Below are 22969 nucleotides of genomic sequence, written 5' to 3' on the forward strand. Positions count from 1 at the left end.
GTCGATGGTACCCAAATGCACATGTGCACGATGGAGGGAGCACCATCATGCACATGTGTGAGACCCGGATAGCGACAGCCAAGCTGTCGTTCCAGGTCTCGCACCAAAGGGGGCGTGCTGTCGATGGTGAGTGACAGCATGCCCCCTTTGGTGGGCGTGCCGGGGGCGTGGCTGCCAGATGGAGGCATTCCCATGGGAACGCCTACTGTCTGGGGCCGGCCCCACTGACATCACTAGTCATGTCAGTGGGAGTGATTTTGGCTCTAAAAGAGCCAAAATCACTCCAGGGCTTGCGGCATCAAGACCATACTGCAGGGTCTCATCGCAAGCCCGATGGTCGCGATGGTCTTGACCATCGCGACCATCATCATGGACGCTCGCATAAGCTGTGGGTGGTAACCCACAGCTATGCGAGCATCCAAAAGGCCACTCCAAATTTAACTAGGATGGCCCTGATTCAGAGCAAGTGCTCTGGTCAGAGCGTCCGGCTCTGAATCAGGGCCAGAGTTCCTTTTTCTTTGTCTTTACCGTTATACGTCAAAAATGAATCTGCCCCAATTAAAAGTTGATAAGTCTGATAATTGGTGTGAAAAATTACAATTGCAAATTGAAGCATATAAATCAGAATTGATTGCATTCAAAAAGAAAAAAACTATACACTGTTAACAATGGTTATAAAAGATACCAAGTTTATAAGTGGCTCACTGGTAATCAGGGTTCAGGTAGGCGACAAAGGGCCCCTAGATTAAATTGGCATAATATATTTACTCAACTGGACATATTTTCATCACAGTCAGCCTCCAAATCTGATAGAACTAACCCCCTACCCCCTAGTGGTTTTTTAGGGCAGGCACATGGAAAATTAAGAACCCAAAAGCCTTTAGGAAACCAAGTACACATTCAAGGAGTGGCTTTACAAGGCAAAGAGGGAGGAGATGCATTTATCAGATTTAATTTTTAATTTGTCGGATTACCGTTTATCACCATCAGAAAACACACTCCTATCCCTAGGATTATTTTATGTGCCAACCACGAGACATAATAATTCAAATTTTGCAATTTATCACTAGAAAATCATGAGAAAAGTGAGACTATGTGAATTTTTTGGTAATAATGACATTTCCTCTATCGATTCTACTGTGATGATGAAACCCAGTTTATTTGATCCCCAATCCAGTAATTCTGGTATAAAAACCTTTTAGAGGATGAGTGAACAGGACTTGGACCAGCCATGCCCATGTCAGACTTATAGTAGTCTTAACCTTGCACAAAGAGGAGCCCTAAGATCCTTTAAGAATAATGACTTGATAACTTTGCTACCAGCAGACAAAGGCTGGGCTATCGTTTTCCAAAATACAACTGATTATGATAAAGAAATTAAAAGGCAGTTAGCTGATGTTAAAAACTATGTCAGAAACCTATGTCAGATGTGACAGAAATTCCATACCAATGATCAAAAAAAGGTTGATAAAGTCCTTGACTTGGCACTCAGTCATAGCTGGATTGATACTAAAATGTAATTTTTTTTTTAAACTGATAATCCAGTGTGCCCTGTAATATATTGCATTCCCAAGGTACACAAGACCCAGTGGACCCCCCTGGCAGACCCATGATCTCTGCCAGGAGCTCCCTATTACAACCCTTATCTGCTTCCCAAGATTCCAAGCTATATTAAAGATTCTATTGACTTCTTGACTAAAATCCAGGCTCTTGGTGAGATTGAGGAGGACATTATACTTGTGTCATTAGACATCTCCTCTCTTTATACCATCACACCACATGATCTAGGTATAAAAGCTGAATGGAATCTTTTGGGTAGCACTCCCTGGTCAGGCCCTCCAACTGAGTTTATTTTACAATTATTACAGTTGGTACTCGAGAATAATCACTTAATGTACAAAAGGATTTTTATGTACAAGGTTACGGGTACCATGATGCTCAAAAGTTGCACCATCTTATGTGAACGCTTTCATGCATGAGTTTGAATCCAGCTATATCTTACCTGTATATGGGATTCATATCAAGTACTATAAACGATATATTGATGAAATTTTTTTGTTGTGGAATAACACTGAAGACACACTTAAAAATATGGTTTGTGAACTGAACAGCTTGGATGGTATGGTCAAATTCACATACACTTGCAGTGCTACCTCACTGAATTTTTTGGATTTGACAATATATAGAGATGGCCACATTTTGGGTATAACACTATACCATACAGACACAGACAGAAATACATTACTTTATGCAAAATGCAACCACCCACCATATCTGAAAGACAGCCTTCCAACATCTCAATTTTTGAGAGTTTTCCAGAATAACACCAATTGCAAAATGGCAGAAAAACAAATCCTAGAGATGAAGCATATATTTCTACAGAGAAGGTACTCCAGGAAAGTTGTTGAGGGTTGTCTCACCAGGGCAAGAAAAAAAATGGCATGCCCCCCGTCAAAAACAGCAGAAGAAAAAGTGCATGGTGTTTGTTATACAGTATGATGAGAAATCAAACATTATTTCTAACACAGTCAAAAAACAGTGGCCAATCATTGCGACTGACAACAAGATCGGTGGAGACTTACAGTGATCTCCAATGATGGCATACAGGTGTGGTAAAAATCTTAAACAACTCCAGATGTACCCTAAGTACCACCCATGTAAATTCATCAACCAATAACACCAATAAAATGGGCTGTGTAAAATGCAGTGGTTGTGTAACTTGTAATTCCATGCTAGGGGTGATACGTTCCCACATCCACATACTGGCAGACCCATCAAGATCTGCCTTAAATTACACTGCGTGATGGATGACATTATTTATATAATTAATTACCCATGCAACCTAGCCTACATTGGTATGACCACCAGTAATTTTAGGGAACGGATGGCAAATCATAGATGCTCCATTTGGCAGGCATTGAAGAGTGGCGATTCTGACAAACCAGTCGCCAAACACTTACTTCAATTAAACATCAAATCTCTTGCTTGACTTGCCATATAATCAATAAGGTCCCTAAACCAATTAGAGGTGGTGATCGCACCCTGCTTTTGAAATTTTTTTATTTAAAGTGGATATTTTTCTTGAACACTCTAGCCCCCAATGGGCCTAATGAGAACAACACCTTCAATATATTTTTAAGATTAATAATTAATTAGTGTTCCTCTTTAGCCACTCCACTCTCCTGCATTTTATTATTGTTTATTATTATCATCACTATTTCTATTTTCTTTTTTTGTTGTATACATGTACTTGTGTGAACATACATATATATGATTTTTAAGTTCCATGCACCTTTTGTTGAAGTTGCAATTGGAGTTGATACTACATTTGTTTATTTGTGATGTTATGTGTGGCTTGTTCACACGTGGCATTTTCAGTGTTTAATGTTTGTACCATAATTATATTATGACTAGACCCTTACATGCAGTTCTACCTCTATTATATTGCCTGCCTTATAGGGGATTATTAAGGTTTTGTGGATAGCAATGCATTTGCATTATGGGAGTTGTAGTTTAATTCCATATGTATGAGCTCATTATTGCTACTTATGTTTACTGTTCCCTTTGTGCATCCTGTATCCACTTATTGTGGACACTATCATGTTCCTCTAGTTCTTAGTTGTGTTATCTGACAACTGATTGTTACATCGCATGTTTATTTAAGTATATTATATTTTCACCAGACCGGAAGTGATGTTTTTGAGGTCCACCAAAACTGGAAGTGAGATCTTTTTTGCTCATAGCGTGCATTCCATGTATGCTACAGGTGTTGTGCATCCTGGAAGCCATTAGTGGCATTTATATGAGGTATATATTGAGCTGCAGTTGCATGGTAATTAGTTTGCTGTTGGTCTGGAGATGTTTAATGTACCATCTATTTGATGCTGTGCTGCTGACTGTCTTGAGAAAGGTCCCTATTTGTGACAGAATCGTTGACTACTTTATGATGTAAAATCATTAAAGTATTGCCTTTCATCCTGTGAAAACCTGGTGATTGCCCCTTATTACATTCTCTATATATTGGAATATTTTGCTTAAATTCATCTAAATCAAACTGAGTTTAGCATATTATCACCTCATCTCCACAGGATCTAAATGCTTGGCTGTGTTGAATATTCACCTACTAACCATTCCAGGCTTAAAAATTCCTTTCTTGCTAACTTTAACTATTACGACCAATGGCTAGAAGGTTCAACATACAGCTTATTACTGTACTGATCTTCAAAAGATTTACACTGGACTGAGTTACTAGGTTATATCTACTTAAGAAAATATAAAGTAGATTATTGGGTGCAAATTGTCTACATAATTTTTAACCATAATATTGAATTTATTGGTTAATATTTTTATACTATTTTATTGTATTTGATTATGTATTAGATTGGTTATAAAATACTACAAATGAACAAAGCTCCATACTGTTTATTTTTTTCCTTGGATTTTGCCAATATGCCTATTGTCTATGCCACTCAATCATGTGGGAAAAAGGTTTGTTTTAATTTGTGTAAACTTTAAGAATTGCTTCTTGTATAAGAATTGTGAGATGAATGGACTAATGTAGCATTTTATTCTACTTTATTTATGTATTATATTTTTCTGTTCTTAAAATAGAATTGAGTTGTGTATTGAAAGGCAAAATACAATTATATGAAAGCAAAAATGAAAACCTTCTTAATAGATGGCTGTTAATGTATGGTATTTTTATATAATAAAAGATGTTACACAATGGAACATGACAGTTTTTCTTAAGGTGAATTCAACTCAAAATCTCACAGAATCAAATTGTTTAGTAAAGTAAGTATATTATTGATATGGATACAATTTTAAAAGTCCATTTCAATGGACTCATTCAGTTCATATGGATTTAGAGTACTCAGTAATTTGATCTAATAGGTTTTTCTTATGCAAATTTTGGTCTATCTATCCCACCCCTCTAGGTGTAGGTTTTTACATGTTCCAAACCCACAACTAGTAAACCTTCTAAACTATGTCTATATATATCTGGCAGTACTTCAATTGTAATTCAATTATCAAGTCCTAAAGACATTGCACTTATGCTATAGTGCAATATGAATAACCTATTTTTTAAACCATTGACTTCCACTCTTCTTATTTAAGATTCTACCCTTGCTAAGTCTACTCTTTATGTTAGTTTTATGAGGGGGGGTTACCTTTGACAAATTTTCTAACATGAATAGGTTTTTGTTTACTTAACCAATTCAATTTATGTTAAGTAAGCAAGCAATATAAAGTAATGAATACAGTTTATAGTGTAGAACAACATGTATTCTGGATTTAAATACAGTATGTTTTTAATATGTTTTTAAAGTAGGTAACTGTAAAAGGTTTAGTCACAACATTTTTATTGTTTAAAAAATGCAAGATTACACAAAAAGAAAATCAGAATACCACATTACTGTATAACATATGTTTTGGAACATTCACCAAAAACAGATTCTTAATACATTCAATGTTTCTGTCCTCCCATGGTGTGTTTGTTGCAGCAAATGTTGGTGTTATCAGAGTTTGACTTCTTGATGGAATGTACTTGTTTGTGGTTCTTTTTTTACTTTACTTTGATGCAGGATTGATATTGCAGCAGAAATTTGAGCTGTAGGATGGTTGTTTGAATATGGATAATCTGTGTCATATCTAGTTGACATATATCAATATGCTACAAATTATTGATGTATCTAGTTTTGGTGTACTGAGAGGCTATTGTGGCATTTGTGAGTTTGCAGAGATATGTGGTGATGGGCTTGAATTATCTGGTTTGCTCATGCAAAAAGTCATATTAAAACTTGCAAACTTCATACAGACTTATATACTTGACAGTCAGCGATGGTTGGGAATGTGTGTAGGTAATTAGATTTTCCTCTGTGGATTGATTTGTTCATTTCATGCTCTCCTCTGCAATGAAAGTTGTACAGGTGTAGCCTGTGAAAGGATAGCTTCCCAATGGTCCTGACAAAGCAAGAAATTGTGACAAAGTTACATTAATGACTACAAATACAGAACTTGGCCTCCATTATCCTTGGCATGACATTCATTTTTTGTTTGTCATTACTATGACAGTAAAAAATCTAACAGAAAAAAAGTGAAAAAAAAAGGAAAATCTGAACTTACAACTGGCGCAAAATCTTGTATACTTTCACAACTATATAAATTATTTATTATTAATTTCTAAAGAAGCAATTAGCAGCTGAAGGCTAAATAGAGACCAAAATGCTCTCTTAAAAATCTAAGCAAGGATTAGATTAAAGCCTGTGCCTCTAAACTCACACCAATAAACATAAAATAAGTAAAAACATACATAAGTAACTATATATATATATATATATATATATATATATATATATACGTATAAAAGGTGCATATGAATGTATAAAAATCCTAATTTGCATAACATACAGATAAAATAGCAAATGTTCCTGAATTCTCTAATTCAGACAAACTAGTCTTAAATTGTGGGAATCAGTGTTTCCTTTGTACTGTATTTAGCATACTTTATAAGCACTTATGGGTAAATTTACTAAAGTGAGAGTTTATAGAAGTGAGTTTTAAAAGGAATGTTGCCCATAGCAACCAATCAGATTCTACTTAACATTTAACTAGCACCTTCTAGAAGATAATATCTAGAATCTGATTGATTGCTATGGGCAACATCACATTTAAAACTCACTTCTTAAAACTCTCACTTTAGTAAATTTACCCCTTAGAGTTTAAAGTTAACAATATATGTTTGGGATATAGCTGCTCAATTGTGGAACTTTTAGGACTTGCGTAGTGATGATGACCAACCCTATAGAAAATGTAGATTCAGAGCTGCTATAATTTCCAATGAGGCAAGTTAATAGGACCTTTAATATGCTTACAGCCTCCAGATAAATGCAGTCTGTGGTCTTTATGGCTTTAGAGAACTCTCTAGAAGCTGTCCCTGGTTGTTTAGAAGCACTGTTATTAATAATAGATGTCTAAGTTCTTTTGTTAAAGAACCGTTGGGCAAAATTTTTCTAAGTGGCGGTTTCAAAGCCCCAGCAGTTTGGTGGTGGTTTGAGGGCGGGTTCTAAACTCCAATGGTTTAGTGGTAGTTTGATGGCGGTTTATAAATGACACCAAAATGACTGACTAGTAAGCCCTGTTCTATTCTATTCTAAAATGTGTTTTGTCTGTGGTTCTACAGTGGCTTTGGCCTTAGTAAATCTGTGAATAGCAAAACCGTCACCAAACTGCCAGAGTTTAGAACCTGCCGCTTAGTAAATTTTGCCCTTTAGTTAGAGAGTAGTCAACCCCCATTGCTTAAAACTCACAAAATGTGTGGTAAGTGCAGATGCTGTGCCTTCCTTGTATACAAAAGAATGAGTCTTGTGATTGTGGAGGATTATAGAATCTGTACAGATTTACAATAAGATATTAGCTGGGGGGTTAAAGTCTTCTTCCTAATGCATTTTAGCACTAAATATCACCTTTATCAGAGGATCAGCAGGAGTTAATGGTAGGAAATCTGGAGGTTGAAATTTATAGTATCAAGAACCAACTAATGCACACCATCTTTCATGCAAACTAATTACTTCCTCCCACTGCCGCCTCCAACATTTTGCCCATGCTACTCCCCTCCTTTGGAACTCTCTCCCTCTTCCCATCAGACTCTCCTTCACCTATCTAAAATCAATCAAACAGGCTCTCAAGACCCACTACTTCATTAAAGTCTTCCTGATCTCATCCTAACTTGCTGCTACATGTTCTTTCCTCCATGTCTGCCCCATCTGTGTCACATCTGTTTGTCTGCCCCTCCCTTTTAGAATGCAAGCTCTTATGAGCAGGGTCTTCTACCATCTTGTGTTTCTCCCTACTTTATTTCTACTTCTTAGTCCCCACTAGGGAATCTAATACTTTTTTACTTATGATCTGCTCCTTATGTGGGTGTTATGTTTGCTAATATAGCAATGTATATTTTTCATGCCCCTGTCTTGCATTGTATTGCACTGTAAGTCACTGGCCACCTATTTGTTTATGCTTTGTAAGGCACTGCAGAACACTTGATGCACCATATAAGTAAAAGATAATAATAAATAATCATGAAATTGGTTCTCCGTTGTAAATTCTGAGTTTTTTTTAATTAGATGTCCTAGGTGATTTAATGATAGAGGAAAATTAATATGATTTAAAACTGATATAGTCCATAAAACATTATATCAACCTTGAGATTATAAACAACATACAGTATACTAGGTTGGATTCATTAACACAATGAATATAATAAAAATAATTAATAAAAAGTACAGTATACATGCATTAATGTACACATGAGCATGGCTTGTAAATAAATAAAAATCTTAACCAATGAATATAGTAAATACTATATGAGATCATACAGAGTGTATCAAATAACTAGTATGTAACAGCACACATTCATGTAGGGCTCATTGTTTGATGTAAGATTACTATATTTGACTGCAATTTAAGCATATGAGCATTAAAGTTTATTGCAGACTTTGATACTGTTTGTTCATACTTAATAACTTTTTTATTAAATACAATTTATCTAGTGTTGCTATTCAGTATTTTAGTTTCAACCACACTGTCTGGAATAACAATGAGGAAAAAAACACTTTATTTTTCTGTTCTTAAAAAAGAATTGAATTGTGTATTGAAAGGCAAAACACAAATTATATGAAAGGGAAAATGAAAACCTTCTTAATAGATGGCTGTTAATTTATGGTATTTTTATATAATAAAAGGTCTTACACAATGGAACATTACACAATTTTTCTTATGGTTTATTCAACTCAAAATCTCTGAGACTCAAATTGTTTCATAAATTAAGTATATTATTGATATGCATACAATTTTAAAAGTCCATTTCAATGGACTCATTCAGTTCAAATGGATTGAGAGTATCCAGTAATGTGATCTAATAGGTTTATCTTATGCAAAGTTTGGTCTATCTATCCCACCCCTCTAGGTGGAGGTTTTTACATGTTCCTAACCCACAACTAATAAACCTTCTAAACTGCTATTGTGATGGAGTGCAAAATGTGTTGGAATGTTATGATTATTATTTTTATTCACAATATTTATTTGCATAAAATGAGCTTTCAACATTCACATTGTAAATCCCCAATGTTGGTACCCACACTAGAGGTAAGTTTACTAAGTTGAGAGTTTTTAAATATGGAGATGTTGCCCATAGCAACCAGATTCTACCTATCATTTTCTAGAAGGTGCTACTTAAATGTTAAGTAGAATCTGATTGGTTGCTATGGGCAACTTCTCCACTTCTAAAAACTCTCACCTTAGTAGATTTACCCGTTACAGTTAAAAACATATTTAGAGAAACAATTAATGAAGATTTATATTCTGAATTATTTTCCAGTCTCAAAAAATTAAATTGATTTCTGTTTGTTTTTTATAATTTTACAAGTTGTGCAATTATTATGCCCACACTTTTTGTATATCCAAGAAATTTTACTCCTGTGTTGATCAGTTTCATAGTCCACAAAGAAGCTATGAGAGATAAAGTTTTTGATATTTTCAGTTTTTTTTAAAATAATTTTCAGTTTGTTTTCTAGATGTGTTCTAAGTAGTGGGTCCAATAACCAAGTTGAATGGTGTTGAATAATGACCTGTTTTATTTCCCTTTAATCAGAATTAAATTGTGAAATAAAATAGTAAATCTTTAGAGATGTTTTTGTTCTTGAGTTTTGTTTCTAGGAGAGAAGACTAAGTTAAGGGCCCTATCACAGGCCTCTGTTAGAATGCTATTTGGGTCAGATAAATATGGGCTAAGCTCTCATTGGAAGAGCTCAGCACATGCTCCTCTGACACTTAGCCAACAATGGGGCTCATGGGATTTCATCCCCAGGCCTTTGTATGCAAAAAGTTCATTGCTGACTGGGCATTTACACAGCTGCCCAGTGCTGCATCTTGTTAACTAAAAGCGTATCCAGGTGGGGGCCCCAAACCAATAACTTGCCTATGGCCTCATGATGTCTTAATCTGGCTCTGTTTAGGGGAGTGTTTTTTAAATAAATATATATAATATTTGGTGTGTGTGTCTTGGGTTTATTTTAATATTTTTTATAGGTGGACTACAAGGACCAGCAGGCCCTTAATGTTCAGGCATGATGACACTTGTTATTCCATAAGTTCTGACATGCTGGGGCAGAGTTGCTGTGACTTTTAGATCACCTGTAAAGAACAATATTATTAATTATTTGATTACCATTACCCACATATATAAAATCCATTCTCTATATTTGTGATATTATACTAATCACCTCTCTCTATTTAATATAACAACTTTTAAAATGAAGAAGCAAATAGGCAATTTACTTGTACTTGTTATGTATCCATTTCTCCTTAACACAAGTGGGGATTGTATACCATATAAAAATACATTGTATCTTGATAATATCTTGTCTCAATAGTATTCAATCTGAGGATGGTTAATTTTTGTCCCCATAAAACTTCCATCTGCATCCTTCTAAGAGTAATAGATTTTTCCAATGATTTCTACCTGCTTGCTATGATGTATTCTTTTGATTTACTGTGATTATCTATTATATTTTTCATATCTAAAATATCTTCTTGTATTAGCTTTCCTCCCACCTTTGCTCCTATTTCTTAAAAGTATTATCTTAGCATATTCCATAAGTCTGGACTGTCTTCATTGAAAACATGCTCCTGTGAAGTATTCCAACAGGTCTCAAGGAAACTTCTATCTTATGCTGCAATGTTATGTATGTGTTGTACATGTCTTTTTTAAGAGTTTTATCATTCTGCCATTTCCTGTAAACAAATACAGCTTTTTTAAATACCGGTAATAAGATAATAAAGTTCCAAAAAAATATCATTGCAGAATATGAGTGTAAAACACCAGACATCATGGAACAGGAAACCCAACACAAATATTGGGGCTTAGTACCCTAATGTCTTTGGGGCATCTCTCTTGACCCCCAATGCACCCTCCCTGGTGTATGTCAATTCATGTAAGATACAAGCACACTGTCTGTGTACCTGATCTGATGATGAACTGTCATCTGAGAACAAAAAGAAGTGTGTTATGGATTCCATAATTTTATTTTACTTAGATATACTGTATTTTGTTGCTTTGTGTTAAGGATGTTTTTTTGAGCTTATGAGCAATATGACCTAATTATGTTTATTTAAAGGGACTATATAAGGATTGCCATTTAGCACAAGAATACATACTTTCAGGACCATATCACTTTGATATTGTCCCCTGGGCAAAATGCATAAAGGTTCTACTGGTGATGCATTTGCCTTGCCCTGTGACTGTTTCTTTAAACTATATTAGGGAAATGTAATAGCCTGCAACTTGTAGGCATCAGGGAGATTTCAGTGAGTCTGTCTGATATTTTAAGTGAATAATTTAAAAGGCAAAACCAACCAACTTTGTCATTTATACATTTTTGGCAGACTTGTTGGAATATTGCCATTGCCTGCAAGTCCAAGGCTATTCCCCCTATGTGTACACTTAGGACACTATTGTTCCTTTTTATTGGGATTCTGGCATAATAATCGATTTTTGAATATAATATGAAATTTGAAAAAAGTAATTATCTTTTCATAGTATAGACACAATTATTTAATTTGAATGGAACTGATATTAAGGTGTTTAGAAATTATATTCTATTATACAAAGTATTCACTCATATTAAATAAGTAGTTGACTATACTGAACAAGGAACATGTTTGCTATATTGTCATTTTAGAAATGTTTTCTGGTGTTAGGATTATAGGAATATTTAAAATTGTCAGGTTATTGTGCTATTATAAATACTATTTTTCTTTATATATTTCTATTAGTAGCCTTTAGACTCAAAACAAGTAGGATTTCTTTGCTTTTTAAAAAGCTCTAAATTAACCTAAGTAGTCATTAATTTTATTTTATTTTTTTAGATTTCCTATATGCAGAGTAACAATACACTATGGAAGGAAAAACACTAAAGATGTGTCATAAGGGAAAGCCATCTTCTCTCGCTCTGCAGGAGTGGCTCAGTTACAAACAGTGCGTCTTCTAAGCATAATGGAAAAATACCTCACTGTAAAGGTTACTAATATAGAGCTGTTGACCTCCCTGCAAGAGATTAAGGTCTGGTAAAACCAGTAAAACCATCAACAAGAAGAGATTAGTAGAGCACTGGTGATTATTCTACATAGTATGGTCCCCACAGCCCCAGGGCTTGGCCCCACATCTGGCTCTGACAAATCTAACCATGCCAAAACAGATGCCTCAGCTCCTGCAGCCCCTGTGCTTGTGCTTTTCAGAGCTGGACATGTAAAGTTGTTTCAACATTGACTATAGGGAACACATTTAAACAAATTTTGGTTTCAATAGAATTTCAATTTTCAGAATATATAAATATTTGTTTTAAAAATTCAAAATTCATAAATGTCTGGCCTTTTTTAATGTATTCTACATATGTTAATTAATTAAAGCAGTGTTTATGTTGTTCTTAACAGAGATGGACAATACATTTTTACTATTTAAAAATATATTTTGTATTGGGAAATATTTGTTAGATTTCAAATATAATTTTGTAAAGTATCATGTGCAAATATTATTTTTAATATATTTTATTTGTACAATTATATATAGCTTGCAACCACTGAGGTTACATGTGGTTGCAATCTAAGAGATGTGGGGAACATTTGATAAAATATTTAACAAAATAACAATTGGTAAGGAAATCATTGATGGTTAATGTTAAGATACATTAATTGTCTCCAATACTAGATATTAAGGCAGTCATTGCATGCATTACTGTGCAAGTTGGTGGCATATTATGGTTGATAACCTAAGGAGTGAAAGCAGAAGGCAGAGACTAAAACATTAATCGCTCGCTGTAGAAATCATAAAATTAAAGTTATCTGCTGTCAACCAAAACTGTCCTTCACCCTTGTCATAACTGAATACCTTACCTTAGTTGGTAATAGAGGAAGCTTTTGCTTTTATGTTGCAAATGCACTTTTGTGGTTATCTGTCAATGTGGAGTAATTGTACAGAGCAGGTCTTGCTTGGGGATGCAGTCAGGATACCAGCGGGCACTATCTTGCCCCCCAATATCCTGACACTGACAGCCCAACAGGGGACTAAAGATGGGCATCAAAATCTCAATGCCAATCATTAGCCCCACTACAAAATACTGACAACCGGCATACCAAACAAAGGTAAGCGAGTGTCTTAGCAACTAGCTGTGGGCGGGAGGGTTAGGTTTAGGGACCCCTGGGGGTTTTAGGGTTAGGCACCCCCTCAGAGGGTTAGGGTAGGGAAAGGGGAGTTAGGGTTAGGCACCACTAGAGGGGTTAAGGTTAGGTACTTCCAGGGAGGGTTAGGTTTAGGGGAGGGGGGTTAGGTTTAGGCACTAACAGGGGGGAGGTTAGGGTTAGGCACTAGGGGGGAGGTTAGGGTTTGGCACCACTAAAGGAGGCTTAGGGGTGGGAGAGGGGAGGGTTAGGTTACTTACCAGCCCCAGTTAGGAATTAGGTCCATCAGAGGTTGTGCTGTCAGTATTTGATCCGACGTCTATTTGGCCACTGGTATTAAATACCGATTCTCTTGCATGCTGAAAAAACAGCCAGGACAATGGTTCAAATGTTCTATGTGTTATGAGTGCCTACATGATCCTGAGCCTTCATAACCAACTTGCAGAGTACTTCAACTATAACAAATCCCCTTCCCAGAACTACTATAATTCACTAGTACTTGGCTGACACTTCTAACATGTCTAAATTGCATAAGAAACTAAAAGCACTAGCTAACTGTACCTTTCAACTAGATTTCTCCAGGATCTTAATGCAATAAATATACCAATTGAATATGAGATTAACTAGATTACACTAAACTATATATAGAAAACAACTAACCAAATCTTCACAATAACTCTGGTAATTACACTGAAGAATATGCTTACAGATTAACTGAATTGCACTGTAGGATAATTATGGGCAGATCTTCCAAGTAGAACAAGTTATTTAAACTGTAAAGAAATGCTAAATAAATTTCCCAAGTAGCACAAGTAGTTTGCACAGTAGGAAAATGGTAACAGGTTTTCTGAACATCACAGATAATTGCACTGTAGAGAAATGCTGGAAAACTCTTCCAAGTAGAGCAAGTTATTTACACTGTAAATAGTTGCTAAACAAATCTTCCAAGTAGCACAAGTAGCTTGCACAGTAGAGAAATGCTGCCAGGGAGCAGGTCTATTGCATAGCACAGACAATTCACTACTTTCCCAGTACTACCACTTCCATCTCAAAAAAATATCCAGGATCAGACTCTCTCACCTGGGATACTATGAAATCCTTTTTCCACTCAATGGTCATCTCCAGATTGGACTACTGTAACCTCTTCATATCTGGCCTCTCTGACTGGCACCTCTTTCCACTCCAGTCTATCCTCAGTGCTGCTTCTTGACTCATCTTCCACTCCAAATGTTCTACATTTTCCTCCCCTTTCCTACACTGTCTCCCCCTCTCCTTTAGAACCCAATTCAAACTTCTCACACTCACTTACAAAACCCCACCCAATCCTCTTCCATTTACATATCTGACCTCATCTCTCTCTACTCATCTGCTCACACACTTCACTTCACTCCACAAATGAATGTAGCCTCTCCTACCAAATGATTACTTCCTCCCACTCCCGTCTCCAAGATTTTGCCCATGCTGCTCTTTACCTTTGGGATGCTCTCCCCCTCTCTATCAGATGCTCCAACTCTCCATTAATGTTCAGATAGGCTCTCAAGACCCACTTCATCATGAAAGCTTTCCAGCTCCCATCCTAAAGCACTGCTCCATACTCATTCCTAACTGTCTACCCCATTCTGTCTGCCCATCCCTTTTAGAATGTAAGCTCTAATGGGCAGGGCCCTTTTCCCTCACATGCTTTTCCTTCCCTTATTTATATTAGCATTCACTACCAACTTCCCATAACGACACCTAACACTTGGTTGTTGACGGCCTGCTGCTTGTTTAAGTGTTATGATCACTAATGCAGCAATATATATAAAGCATGTCTTTGTTTTGCATTGTTTGTACTATTAGTTACTCATTTGTTTATGTAGGAAGCTGCATAACCTTTGTTGCACCATGTAATAATAATAATAATAATAATAATAATAATAATAATAATAATAATAATTGTATAGTAGTAAAGAAATATTGACAGGACTCCTAAATAGCACAGTTGGTTAAACTGCAGAGAGACACTGGGCAGATCTTCTGAATAAGCTAGATTGATTGTGTTGTGAAGAAATGCTGATAGATCTTCCAATAGAACAGATGATTAAACTTTTGAGCACTATTAAGATAATGTATGTCTGATGATGACATTTATATGATACAAATAATGATGTTTTCTTATTAGGATAGGAATCAGGGGTTTCTTCTCCCTGTTTCTGAATAGAACTACTGTACCTCTTGTGTGTAGACCACATCTAAGTGGAGATGTTGGTGCAAAGCTAGTTTGTGTGCTGCTTGTGGATGTAGAGTTATGCATCTCAGGTGGATAGGAAACAATTTGAGCACCTAATGACAACATACTGTATTACAACTTTACTAATTACATTATTTTGAGATTCTTGAACACTAGAAAAAGCATTCATTTGTGCCTCTTGCATCCTCAATAAAGTATTTTGGATCCTATTTTGTACTTCTTTTTGGGCCTCCATTGTTATGCACAAACTATTATGGTTAGTATTTAGTCTAGAAAAATAGAAAAGGTGTAGCACTCAGCCTGTTTTATGCAAGGTTGTAGTATTTAGTGTTGTGTGGTATAGCAAAGATTGCTTACGTGATGGAATATGTATCTTATCCCTGTTGATTTATAATGAATATCCAATAATTGAAATAAAATAAAACAACTTTACTTATACAGCAAATTAATATAACATAACACATATATAGTATATAAATGCAAAATAGTAAGAAATAGTGGATGATATTAGAATGATGGTAGTATATAATCATCCAGTAATTATATACTTGATGAAGAGAAAAGCCCGTAAATATGCAGGGACTATATAGTGATAGTCTCTGTTGGTATTGATGGAAAGTCCAGGTTGTTAATTTAGTACAAGAGTCTAGGCAGACCATGGCATCCCACTAGTCTGCCTCTTGTCAGGTGAGTATCAAGATACTTACGTGTTGGTGCCTGGGGTGGTCTTCTTAGGACTGGGGCTGGGGTACTGGGGCAATGGAGAGGGCCTCCTGGCTTTACTTACTTCCCTTCGGATGGGAAACCTGGTTGTGCATCTGTTGCCAGATGCACTCCATGACCCATGACTCAAAGGGGGCTCGTTGGTGCCTGGGGAGGGGATGTACTGGCTAGGAATAATTTGAACTGGTTGCTTGGCACCCCCTCCAGGTGGATAATCACCTCTGCAATACACTCCAGATGTCCACTCCCACTCCTTGCCAGCTTGCTGTCCATGCTCCATCTTCCAGGGTCGCTGATGCTGCTTCTGGGTTGGTCATGTGACCGCAGTTTGTTCAGATTGTGGATTTGATTTATCTTCTCTGTTACGGGAATGTAAAGTGTCTACTACATATATCTTTACTGGTATAATGCCCCAATGCTTTTCAGCCATCTCTGGCCTTCTTCTGTGAGATAGTGTGGCGGATTAATATTAAGACATCTATTAAAGGTTGAGAGGTGTTCCCAGTTTATGCAAATCTATCTCAGATTGTTTTGTGATTGTTTGGTGCTCCATTCACATATGATAGTCATTTTCTTAATTACTGTAAGTGGTTTTGATTCATTAGCTGTGCTAATATATACAAGTTGTGTTTCTTAATGGGGTCACAAGCCTAAAGCATCAGGTGTTGTAGTGTCTATTAAATTAATCATACATCTGAGATATTAGAATCATTCAAAAAATCCTGTATTTATGCATGTAAAAATCAGAAATGAGATATATAATATATGGAACATATATAATATGTACATGGGGTCTAAATGCCAATAGTTCTTTATGTTAGGAATCTTTACCTTGTATCTATAAATTGTATCTGGTGGATGTTTCATTCTATACCTAAAAGAATCACTAGGTATATGGACTGCTCTATTAGGGTCAGCTGTAATAAGAAATGGGAGTAGTAGAGTGGGTGCTGAACTTAGTATGAATGTGTAATTAAGTAGGTCAGAAAAGAATAAAAGAGCTGTATATAATAAGAGATATTGTGGTTCTATGGTGGGGATGGTAGGAATGTTCCAGTAGGCTGGTATTAGTATAAAAATATATTTTTTGGTATTGAGTCAATATACAGTTATATGTCATGGAATAAAAAAGTGGGGGATCCATGATGGAGGTGAGGTGTATGATACAGATCAAATTCACACATGTCTAAGGCTGTAAGAAGTAATTAGTAATAAGTAGAATTCTGGTGGCTGGTGTGTGTTTTGATTCTGTAAGATGTTCATGTATTAATCAGCTTTGATAGGTTGTAAGGGGGGTATAGCAGTGATTTATCTTGTCTTAGTTCAGACTTGTGTGATATTGGTGGATCGATTGCATAGGATTGTGAGATAATGTTAATGCCAACTCTCTCATACTTGTTTGCATTTGATTGATTTAACCTTATTGTCTTTGTTCAGGCCCTGTGGGGCGAATGTTCTGAGTTTGTACATCCAACTTAATTCCAGTTTATTTATCTTGTTTGTAAAATTATCCCCTCTCCAGTTGGGTTTCACTTCTTGTATCCCTTTGACCTGTAATGACCTGGGGTCACTATTGTGGAACTCTTTGAAATGTTTAGATAAGTTGTGGTCTTCTAAGCTCTTTCTAATGTTGTGTATGTGTTCGTTGATACGAGTTTTGAGTGGTCTTATCAGGCGGCCTACATATTGTTTGTGGCAGCAGCATTCGAGTAAGTATACCACTCATTTACTGTTGCAGGATAAGCTGTTTTCTATTTTTTAAATGGTGCCTGTCTGATTTGATTTGAAGGTGGAAATTGGTAATGTGCTTTGTTTCTTTTGGTTGGAGCACCCAGAACACATGCCACAATAAAATAAACCATTATCGGGTATACTGTTGTTAATCATTGTTTATTTTGTGTGTTTGGGGGGAATGTGGTTATGTACCAGCTTACTACTGAGGTTTGGAGCTTCTCTAAATACTATGTTTGGAAAAGTGGGTAAAAGATCTGCCAGTACCTCATCTCCTAATAATATGGGCCAATGTTTCTTTAATATCTTTTGTATGTCTATGTACTGTGTAGAAAAGTTCATAACAAAAAGGAGACATTCTCTGTATCCCCTTTTTCTTTGTATTGTAGGAGGTCATTTCTGTTTAGTGAGGCCACTTCTTTCAATGGTTGCTCCACAGAGGTTGTGTCGTATCTTTTTTCTTAATATTGCATGTTTAGTTCCTTGCCTTGTGTCTCATAATAGTATTGATTCAAAACAATACATGATTACACCTCCAAATTTGTGTGGACATGTGTGGACATGTACCTTTTGTATGTCTAATTTGGGTATCCATTAGCTCAACTTGTTTATGCTTAAATGTGAAAAATGAAGTCAATATTTCTCTAGAAGAATCTTGAGAAGGTGGTTGAGCTGGCTGTTGCCCTTCATGTAGGTTCTTTTCTAACTTGGGTTGGTGGGGAGACTGAAAATAATTGGAGAGTAATCAGACCTTCTTCCTGTGTCTCTGCAGATGTAGACAATCTTGCAAAATGAAATATATTAATGTATGTGTTGAAAATGGTATGTTACAGTAGGTCAACACATTTAACTAATGGGTTGGGTACAGTATGCCAGTGCTTAGGATCCCAGCAGTCAGAATCCAGATGCCAGCATCATGACTGGGTCACAATCCTGACAGATGGAGGTAAGTAAATTACCCTTCCCTTACCCCTACACCTAACCCTAATCCTCCCTCCCAGCAGCCTAAACATAACACTCCCCCCTGCAGCCTAACCCAACCCCTAGTGCCTAAACCCAACCCTAAACCGCCCTCTAACCCCAATACTTACTGTTGGGATTCCAGCACCGGCATTCTGATCGCTGGCATCCTGACAGCCTAGATAATAACTACATCACTCACAAAAATAAAATAGTAGGTTCACTCATAAAAATGTACTACTGTATATTGGTTTTAACATGCTTAAAATGTACCATAGCTATATAATCAAGTAAATGTGTATAGCAATAACCCTTTAATTTATTTTTGAGTACATTTAGAGAATTAAATTATTATTATTATTATTTTATTATTATTATTATTATTATTATTATTATTATTATTATTATTATTATTATTATCATTTATTTATATGGTGCCACAAGGGTTCCGCAGCTCCTTACAAAGTACATAAAAAAATTGTGGACAAGCGATTTACAGAACAATACAAAACAGGACCAGGACATGGATAATATATATTGCTACATTAGCGACCATAACAACCAGATAAGCAACAGAGCATAAGCAACCAAGTGTTAGGTGCCCTCGTGGTGAGTAAGAAGTTGATGAAACTAAAGTAGGGAGAAGCACAAGAGGGTAGAGGGCCCTGCTCATAAGAGCTTACATTCTAAAAGGGAGGGGAAGACAAACAGATTTGACACATATGGGGTAGATGGGGAGGAAGGAGCATGTAGCAGGGAGTAAGAATGATAGCTGGAAGGCTTTGATGAAGTAGTGGGTCTTGAGAGCCCATTTGAAGGATTGCAAAGAGGTGGAGAGTATGATTGGGAGTGAGAGAGAGTTCCAAAGGTGGGGAGCAGTGCAGGCAAAATCTTGGAGGTGGGGTATGGGAGGAAGTAATCAGCTGGCATTAAAGGTGGCATTTATTTGTTGAATGAAGAGAGCAGAGAGGAGCATGAAGGGAGATGAGATCAGAGGTGTATATGGGAGAAGATTGGGTGAGGGCTTTAAAAGCAAGTGTGAGAATCTAAAATTGGGTTCTAATAGGGAAGGGGAGCCAGTGGAGGGTTTGTAGGAGAGGGGAGGCAGATGTAGAGCATTTGGAGAGGAATATAAGCCATGCAGCAGCATTAAGGATAGACTGGAGAGGAGAGAGATGGGATTTTGGGAGGCCAGATAGGAGGAGGTTACAGTGGTCCAATCTTCAGATGACCAGTGAGTGTATGAGGGTTTTAGTAGCATCCTTTGTGAGATAGGGTCTAATCTTAGAAATATTTTTGAGATGGAAATGACTGGACTGTGAAAGATTCTGGATATATGGTTTGAAGGAGAGGGATGAGTCCAGGATAACACCAAGACAGCACACCTTGGGACTAGATTAAATAGTTATTCCATCAATTGATAAAGAAATAGTGGGAAGTGAGGTTATGTGAGAGGGTGGGAAGATGATAAGCTCTGTCTTAGACATATTAAGTTTAAGAAATCACTGGGACATCCAGGAAGAGATAGCATAGAGATAGTTGGAGATACGAGTGAGAAGAGAAGGGGGAAAATCAGGGGAGGAAAGGTAGATTTGAGTATCATCAGCATAGAGATGATAATGGAGGTCAAAAGAGCTGATGAGTTCACCTAGAGAGGAAGTATAGAGGGAGAATAGGAGAGGTCCAAGAATAGAACCTTGGGGAACACCTACTGTAAGAGGCTGTGGGGGGGAAGAGATGTCATGAGAGGAAACTGAGAAAGATCAGTCAGAGAGGTAGGAGGACAGCCAGGAGAGGTCAGTGTCACGTAGACCAAGGGAGTGAAGGATATGCAGCAGGAGAGGGTGGTCCACAGTGTCAAAAGCAGCAGAGAGATCAAGGAGAATGAGAAGAGAGTAGTGACCTTTGGATTTGGCAGCAAGGAGGTCGTTGCTGACTTTTGTGAGGCAGATTCAGTGGAGTGGAGAGAATGGAAGCCGGACTCAAAAGGGTGAAGGAGGGAGTGGGAGGAAAGAAAAGTGGTAAGGTGGTTGTAGACAATCCGCTCAAGGAGTTTGGAGGCAAAAGGGAGGAGAGAGATGGATCGGTAGTTATAAAGAAGGTTAGGATAATGGGTAGATTTTTTAAGAACGGGGGAGACAAGGGCATGCTTGAATGCAGAAGGAACAGTGCCTAATGAGAGGGATAGGTTAATGAGGTGGGCAAGGTGAGAGCAGGCAGAAAGAGACAGGAAGCAGAGGAGGCAGGAGGGGATAGTATCAAGGGGGGAGGTGGAAGGGGGGGAGGTCCAGATGAGGGCCATGACTTCCTATCCAGATACAGGGGAGAAGGATGTTAGAGTTGGTAAAGTTGATGTGGAGGGGTGATCTGGGAAAGGAGGAGGTGGAGAGCTGGGGGACTGGTTGGATATGATGTCCTGATGTATGGAATCAATTTTAGATGTAAAGTAGGTAGCAAAGTCAAGGGCAGAGAGAAAGGAGGGGATGGGAGTAGGGGGTGGGCAAAGGAGGGAGTTGAAAGTGGTGAAGAGACACTGGGGATTAAAGGACTGAGAGGAGATGAGGATCTTGAAATATGACTGTTTAGAGAGGGAAAGAGCAGCACTATAGGATGAGATAGTACATATTAAATATTACAATGATGTTTCCAGTTAAATGTAGGGATACATTATAATCATTAAAATCTAGTTTAGGGTTTAATATGCTTGCTACATACTAGCATGTATTTCCACAATAGCACCAGCTCACATACTATTAAATTTAGCCCACAATGTAATATTACATTTACCTACTACCTCATCAGCCTGAGTATGTGTGACTCTGACTTGAGGTCTACTCTTTTCTGGTTCTGCGAATGCAAAAACTTAAAACGTGTGGAAAGTTCAAAGGAACTGCACTCACCAGGCTGTGGGGAGGCCTTTGACTATGGTTAGCACTTTATTTCTCTCCAAGCTAATCTATGCCTACATTTAAAATTTGAGTGAGAACAAAAGTCAGAAAGGGCAAAGGGTAGAAACTGACTCCAGCAACTTCAACAAACAGTTTCCTAAATAATACAAAACACAAATGAGTGAGTGCAGACAGATGAATATATAAACTACATAACCAAAATGCTTGGGACCAGGGGTATTTTGGATATCGGAATATTCCATGTTTTGTTATATATGCATACCATAATGAAGTATCTGGGAATGGGACCCAAATCTAAACACAGAATGCTTTTATGTTTTATATACACCTTATACACACAATATGATGGTTATTTTAAACAATATTTTCAATAATTTTGTGGCTCAAACAAAGTTTGTGTACATACATGAAATTAATTTATGTTTCATATACACAAAGCCTGAAGGTTTTGTTATATCATATTTTTTATAATTTTGTGCTTTAAACAAAGTTTGTGTACATTGAACCATCAAAAAACAAAGGTTTTAAATTCTGTCATGCTAAAAATATTCCTTATTTTGGAATATTTGGTTATGGGAGACTCATCTTGTAATTCAAATTCAAATGTATTGAGAAAAATATAAAAAATAACAATATTATTTGTTATTTATATTACCCATACATAAACAATGATAAAATACCATGAACTGTATCAACTATTGAAAAGGCATATGTGCAGGATAAAAATTTAAATAAAAATCTGAAAAAATAAAAAAGAACAAGTTCATATATGAATTAATGAAAACCTCTTTCTTAATGTTCAGACAGCTGAGATAAATTCTAAAAATAGAAAGATTCCGTACTTAATTAAGTGTTCCTAAAAGCCATTTGTAGTTCTTTGAAAATCAATAGGTCCCTAGCTCATCTGATTGCAACCAAGAGTAATGCTGGGTACACACTGGGGCAGGGAAGGGACTGACGTGAATGCACCAATATTTTCTGTAAAGCACTGTGGAATATGTGTGTATATAAATAACTGGTAATAAATAATAAAATAAAATTATGTGTGTACCCAGCGACCTCATCATCGACGGACTCGGCGGGAGTGCCGGCATAGGCAAGTGCATACACACTTGCCGATGTTGCCAATAATGGGTTGACGGTGGGGGGGAGCGGGATCATGCTGCATTCAGCAGGATGGCAT

This window comes from Taudactylus pleione, unplaced genomic scaffold (genome assembly GCF_031769625.1).
Source record: "Taudactylus pleione unplaced genomic scaffold, aTauple2 ptg000006l, whole genome shotgun sequence".
NCBI classification, from domain to species: domain Eukaryota; kingdom Metazoa; phylum Chordata; class Amphibia; order Anura; family Myobatrachidae; genus Taudactylus; species Taudactylus pleione.